Below are 6,575 nucleotides of genomic sequence, written 5' to 3'. Positions count from 1 at the left end.
CCTCCCTCTTTTCTTTCTTCCTTCCTTCCTCCCCCCCTCCCTCTCTTCCTCCCTTCTCTTTCTTTCTTTCTTCCTTCCTTTCTTTCTTTTTCTTTCTTTTTCTTCCTTCCTTCCTTCCCCCCTCCCTCCCTCCTCTCTCCCTCCCTTCTTCCTTCCTTCCTTCTTCCTTTCTTTTTCTTTCTTCTTGTCCTGGGGCTTGAACTCAGAACCTGAGCTTCTTTTTGCTCAGGGCTAACAGTCTACTACTTGAGCCACAGCATGACTTCCAGTTTTTTTTTTAATTTATTGGAGATAAGAGTCTCACAGACTTTCCTGCTGGGCTGGCTTCAAATCATGATCCTCAGATCTCAGCCTCCTGAGTAGCTAGTATTACAGGCACGAGCCGCTGGTGCCCAGCCATCTTTCATTTTAGGTTATCTTTCAGCAGAATCCTGTTCTGTGAAAGTCACCCTGGCTTCCAGCTCAGGCATCCTTTTCTATGTGAAAGAAAAAAAAAGTACTGTGCCCAAGCAAAAAGGAGTGTTTGTTGTCCTTGACATTCTTCTGGCTTTCCAGAGATTTTTTTCATATTCATAAACACGCTGTATATGTATATGAATCAGAAAGTATTAGATATTCTCATACCACACTACCCAGGGACTTTTTCCTACTTCAAAGATGAGTCTTTTCTGGCCCTGAACTGTAACTGCATACCATTATGAAGGCCTTTGCGTCAGGCCTGTGCTAAGGGCTCCCATGGAGTGCTCTGAGACCCCCCCCCCCACATGTACTCCATAACCTCAGCCTGAAAGTCATTCTTTTGGGTCCGGTCGTGGGGCCTGAACTCTGGGCTTGGGTGCTGTCCTTCAGCTCTTCAGCTCAAGGCTAGCACTCTACCACATGAGCCACAGCGCCACTTCTGGCTTTTTTCCTTTTGCTTATGTGGTGCTGAGGAATCGAACCCAGGGCCTCATGCATGCAAGACAAGTGCTCTACCACTGAGCCACCTTCCCAGCCCCTGAAAGTCATTCTTACAAGGATGCCCGAGGGTGAGCTAGGATGTAAATGTTGAGATAGAAACCCTTCCTTTGGGAAGAAAGCAAGAGGGAAATCTGACTAGAAGGCCATTTTCTAGCCCTTTCCACTTAGGACAGAACTGTGACTACTAGAGTTGAGTAGCCTGAGGCAGTAGAGCAAGGGGACTGCTAGCCTGGTTAGTGAGGGGCTGGAGAACAGAGACTTGACGCAGGCAGGGCGAGGGCTCAGGCCACCACAGCAGCTGCTGTGGCACTGCTCAGCAGGCAGCGGTGTGCCAGCACATTTACAAGATGCAAACTCCACCACTGTCCTGCCTGGTTTTGTGCCCTTTTTTCCCAGTGCAGGCCTGGCTCTCTTGAGGTGAATGTTTGACTAAAGGTTCATTGGTTAGTCAAGGGGTTGATTCATTATTATCAACAAAGCCTAGGCCTTCATTCATGAAATTTGTGAAATTAGGCAGGTGCTGGTAGCTCACATCTGTAATCAGCCCTGGCAGAAAAGTCTGCCAGACTCTTATCTCCAAGTAACTACTCAAAAAACTGGAAGTGGCACTGTGTGGCTCAGAGTGGTAGAATGGTAGCCTTATGCAAAAGAGCTCAAGTCCCATGACTGACCCCCCAAAACTAGGAAATTGCAGCTCTCTTAGGGGAAATGCAAAAAACATACAGCAAACTTACAAATTCCTTCATACTTCCTCTGTTCCTTTGACCCCAAAGTCTTCTACTCCTCACTTTGTCCTGTTTGTTCCTGAACTTTGCAGCCACTATTTGTGGTGGTATGTGGAGCCAGCCTTACTTCCACCTTCTCCGCCATCTCCTTCCCAAGGCCAGTGGCACTAAACGGACTCAGCTTGCCTTTGGACATTCTGTGCCCAGAACTCTGCCTGGAGGAAATGCCCCATGCCAAGCCTGAGCAAAGATGGATGTGTTCTTTCACCTGTTCAACTGCCTATCAAGGATGTACTCTGGACAGTCTGGAAAGAGGGATGGGGTGTGTCTGGCATCTATTTTTTACATTAAAATGTATTTTTAAAATTCTATGAAACTAGGACGGATGCAAATGGGTCTACAGCTTTGTGGTTTAGTCTTCCCATTTGGTTGTGTTCCTTTAGTCTGCTTGTGACTATTTTTTTTTTGCCAGTCCTGGGACTCCAACTCAAGGCCTGTGCACTGTCCCTGAGCTTCTTTTGTTCAAGACTATCACTTTGAGCCACAGCACCACTTCTGGCTTTTTTTTGTTTATGTGGTACTAAGGAATTGAACCCAGGGCTTCTTGTATGTTAGGCAAGTGCTCTACCACTGAGCCACCTTCCCAGCCCCTTGTGACTATTTTTGATAGTGGAAATTGAACTTGCACTTGTTAAGCAAGCCCTCGGCTATTTGAGCCACACCTCCAGACCCTTTGACTGTTGGTTACTTTAACATAGGGGCTTACTTTATGTCCAGGCCAGCCTGGGCTTTGATCCTAACTTGTGCTTCCCTATGCCACTGAAGATGACAGGAACATGCCACTATGCCCAACCATTGTGTCATCTCACCCAGCCCATTGGCTGAGATGGAGTCTTGCAACCTTTTTTGGTGTGTGTGGCAATACTAGGGCATGAACTTGGCTTGTGCTCTGACTTGCTTTTTCACGCAAGGCTGGCACTCTACCACTCGAGCCACTCTTCCACTTCTGGTCTTTTGCGGGTCAATTGGAGATAAAAGTCTCAGGTGAAGTTTTTGCCCAGGCTGACTTTGAACCTTGACCTTCAGATCTCAGCCTCCTGGTTAGCTAGGATTACAGGCATGAGCCACCAGCACCCAGAAGGGTCTCATGGACTTTTTATACTCTGGTTGGCCTCAAAACTCAATCCCCCTATCTCTGCCTCACAAATAATCTTTCTTTCTCTCCTCCCTCCCCTTTCTCTCCCCCTCCCTCTCCCTTCCTTCCTTCCTTTCTCTCATTCTTTCTTTCTCTCCTCTCTCTCTCCCTTTCTCTTTCTCCCCTCCCTCCCTCCCTCCCTCCCTCCCTTCTTCCTTCCTTCCTTCCTTCCTTCCTTCCTTCCTTCCTTCCTTCCTTCCTTCCTTCCTTCCTTCAGTACTGTCCCTGAGCCTCTTTGCATTCAAGGCTAGTTACTTTACCACTTGAGCCATAGCACCACTTCCAGCTTTTTCTGAGTAGCTTATTGGAGATAAGAGTCTCACTGACTTTCTTGCCCAGGCTGGCATGACCCTCAGGATCCATGATCCTTAGCCCTCAGCCTATCTGGTAGCTAGGATTACAGGCATGAGCCACCAGCACCCGGCACAAGTAGTTTTTCTTTACCCAACTTGCACTTATCAGTGTCAGCTATATGCCAGCCGATGAAATTGATGCAAATATAAGGATTTGTATGATATAGATGCTGATATATGAGCTGTCATCTTACTCGATTTATTAACTGTTAATAATGAACCAAAGGTATTGCTAAGGTAACTGTATACTAGTAGCATTTAATTACATTAAAGCTGAGGAGGCCGGGCACTAGTGGCTTACATATGTAATCCAAGCAACTCGAGAGATTGAAATCCATAGCACTATCACCAAAAATAAATAGAAGAATGAAATGTTTACCCAAGCATAGCACAGTGTCAGTGTGTATTTTATAAAAACGGGTCTGGAAAGTTTTTTTCTTTCCCTAAGCTTGTTTGCTTTGTTGTGTCTGAAAGGAATTGGGGTCCTTGAGTTTGTAGCAGGAATTTGACTCTCCTATTTTGTGTACTTATGAAATTTGTGCAACAAAAATGCACATGTGCATTTTGAATTTTTTAATGAAGAATACTAATTTGAAAAATAATAAAAGTGAACTAAGCCATGAAAATAGAACTGGCATAGCATCCGTGTCCTATGTCCTGGGTTTTGTTGCAGCTTTCTTTTTGTAGCTCTGCTTCCAAGGGCACTTGGGGATCTATCTGCAGGGTCATGGGAAGAGCCCGGGAAGAGTTTCCTTTCCTGGAGACACAGCATGTGCTTCATAGTTTTGAAAGAATTCAAAGAGAAAAATGACTTCAGCATTAGAGTTGCAAAGATAAAGTGGGTCTTTTTGCCTTTAGTCTATTTACCAGGCGACATAGAGAACTAGAGGAAGATGTGACCTATTAAACTCAATTAAAAAAAAAAAAACACCTGAAGCTCAGTGTGGGCGGCTCATGCCTGTAATCCTAGCTACTCAGGAGGCTTGAGATCTGAAGATCACTGATCAAAGCCCGCCAGACAGGAAAGTCTATGAGACCAAAAACCTGGACATGTAACTGTGTTTCAAGTGGTAGAATGCTGGCCCTGAACAAAAAAAGCTAAGGGACAATGCCTAGGCCTTGAGTTCAAGCTTCAACACACACACGCACACACACACACACACACAAAGAGCTACCTGAATTTTGGAAAATAAGTGTTTATGACCAGTACTTCTAAAAACTAGCTCTACCAACTCAGAAAATGTAACTGCATCATAAAGGAGAAGCCAAGCTGGGTGCCTGTGCTCTTCCCTGTAATCCTAGCTTCTCAGGAGGCTGAGATCTGAGGATGACAGTTCATAGCCAGACCAGTCAGGAAAGTCTGTGAGACTTTTATCGCCAATTAAATCACAAAACAAGCAGAAGAGGTGCTGTGGCTGAAGTGGTAAAGTGCTAGCCTTGAACAAAAGGAGCTCAAGGACAGCACCCAGTTCAAGCCTCAGGACTGGCAAAAAAATTTTTTTTTAAAAGCCGGGTGCCAGTGGTTCACACCTGTAATCCTAGCTACTCAGAAGGCTGAGATCTGAGGATCACGGTTCAAAGCCAGCCCAGGCAGGAAACTCTGTCAGACTCTCATCTCCAATAAATTACCAAAAAAGCCAAAAGTGGGGCTGGGAAGGTGGCTCAGTGGTAAAGCGCTTGCCTTGCATGCCTGAGGCCCTGGGTTCAATTCCCCAGCACCACATAAGCAAAAAAAAAAAAAAAAAAAAGTTGGAAATGGAGCTATGGCTCAAGTGGTAGAGTGCTAGCCTTGAGCTGAAGAGTTGAGGGACAGCACCCAGGCCCAGAGTTCAGGCCCCACGACCAGACCCCCCCCCCCAAAAAAAAGCCAAAAGTGACACGGTGGCTCAAGACTTAGAGCACTAGCCTTGAGGATAAAGATGCTCAGGGACAGCACCCAAGCCCTGAGTTTAAGCCCCAAGACTGGCAAAAAAAAAAAAAAGTAGCAGCCAAAATCTGTAGACAACTTTAAATTACCCTGGTCTGAAAGGATTATGTTTGAGAATTTGGGGGATTATGAAGTGATTATTACCTTAATTATTCAAAAGGCTCATTTTGGTTAAAGTGTTAATTACTAGTGTGGATTTAAACACTAATATTCTAGGCAGCACAGGGCTAGTTTTTCTAGTTGAGTGGACACGATAGGAATGAAGTGGGCAAGTACAGCACTGTGTTAGAGTGGAGGTGCTGGGCGTCTTAGAGATTTTCTGTAATCATTTTGATCTCTAAATTATAAATGTAGACTAATAGGAAATTATCAGCAGGTTAACCTTGCCGGTTAATTAGAAAGCTACCTGCTCTGAAATGTCTTCAACAGACACTGCTGGCCTTTTACTGAAATATATTCAAATTACAAACTACATTTTGTAAGACATGCTGGAAAATGTCAATTCATATAATACCCAAGTGAAAAAATATTTTAATTTTTAAAATAAAAATCTTACCTCACTGAACATGATTTGTTCTAGTTCCATCCATTTCCCTACAAATGAATTATTTTATTCTTTCTAATGGTTCTGTGTATAGGTACCACATTTTTTTGGATCCGCTCATCGATTGTGGGACCTCTAGGCTGTTTCTCGGTCTTGGCTATTGTGAATAGTGCAGCAATGAACATGGATGTGCAGGTGTCCTTATTATATCCTAGCTCTTGATGCTCAGGATAGATACCCAGGAGTAGTATAGCTGGCTTATAGGGAAGGTCTGTGTTTATTTTTTTGAGAAACCTCCAGACTGCTCTCCAGATTGGTTGTAACAAATGACATGTTCTCTCTGATATGTGGAAATCAGATTTAAAATACAGTGGGATATGATAAATTATACAGGATTCTTAAAACTCTCACACAGTGAGAATAATAGAGGATACTCTTTTTTTTTTTTTGCCAGTCCTGGGGCTTAAATTTGGGGCCTGGACACTGTCCCTGAGTTCCTTTTGCTCAAGGCTAGCACTCTATCTCTTGAGCCACAACACCACTGCCAGCTATTTTTCTGTTGATACAGTACTAAGGAATCAAACCCAGGGCTTCATGCATGCTAAGCAAGCTCTCTACCACTAAACTACATCCCCAGCCAAGAGGATACTCTTAAGAGAGACACACAAAGGTACAATGCCTGTGTACCTCTTCATATTTCCATTAAAGATATGGAAACAAGAGACCTCTCTTTTTATGTTAATTTTTGTGATGATTCTGTCTTCTTTTCCTTATGTATGGTGTATTCAAGTGTGTATCTTCAGGAGGGTTGGGGGAAGGGTACAGAACTCCAGGGGAGGGGCTGGGAAGGTGGCTCAGTGGTAGAGTGCTT

Source organism: Dipodomys ordii, unplaced genomic scaffold (assembly GCF_000151885.1).
Source record: "Dipodomys ordii isolate 6190 unplaced genomic scaffold, Dord_2.0 Scaffold96, whole genome shotgun sequence".
Lineage (NCBI taxonomy): Eukaryota > Metazoa > Chordata > Mammalia > Rodentia > Heteromyidae > Dipodomys > Dipodomys ordii.
This window is presented reverse-complemented; position numbering follows the sequence as displayed.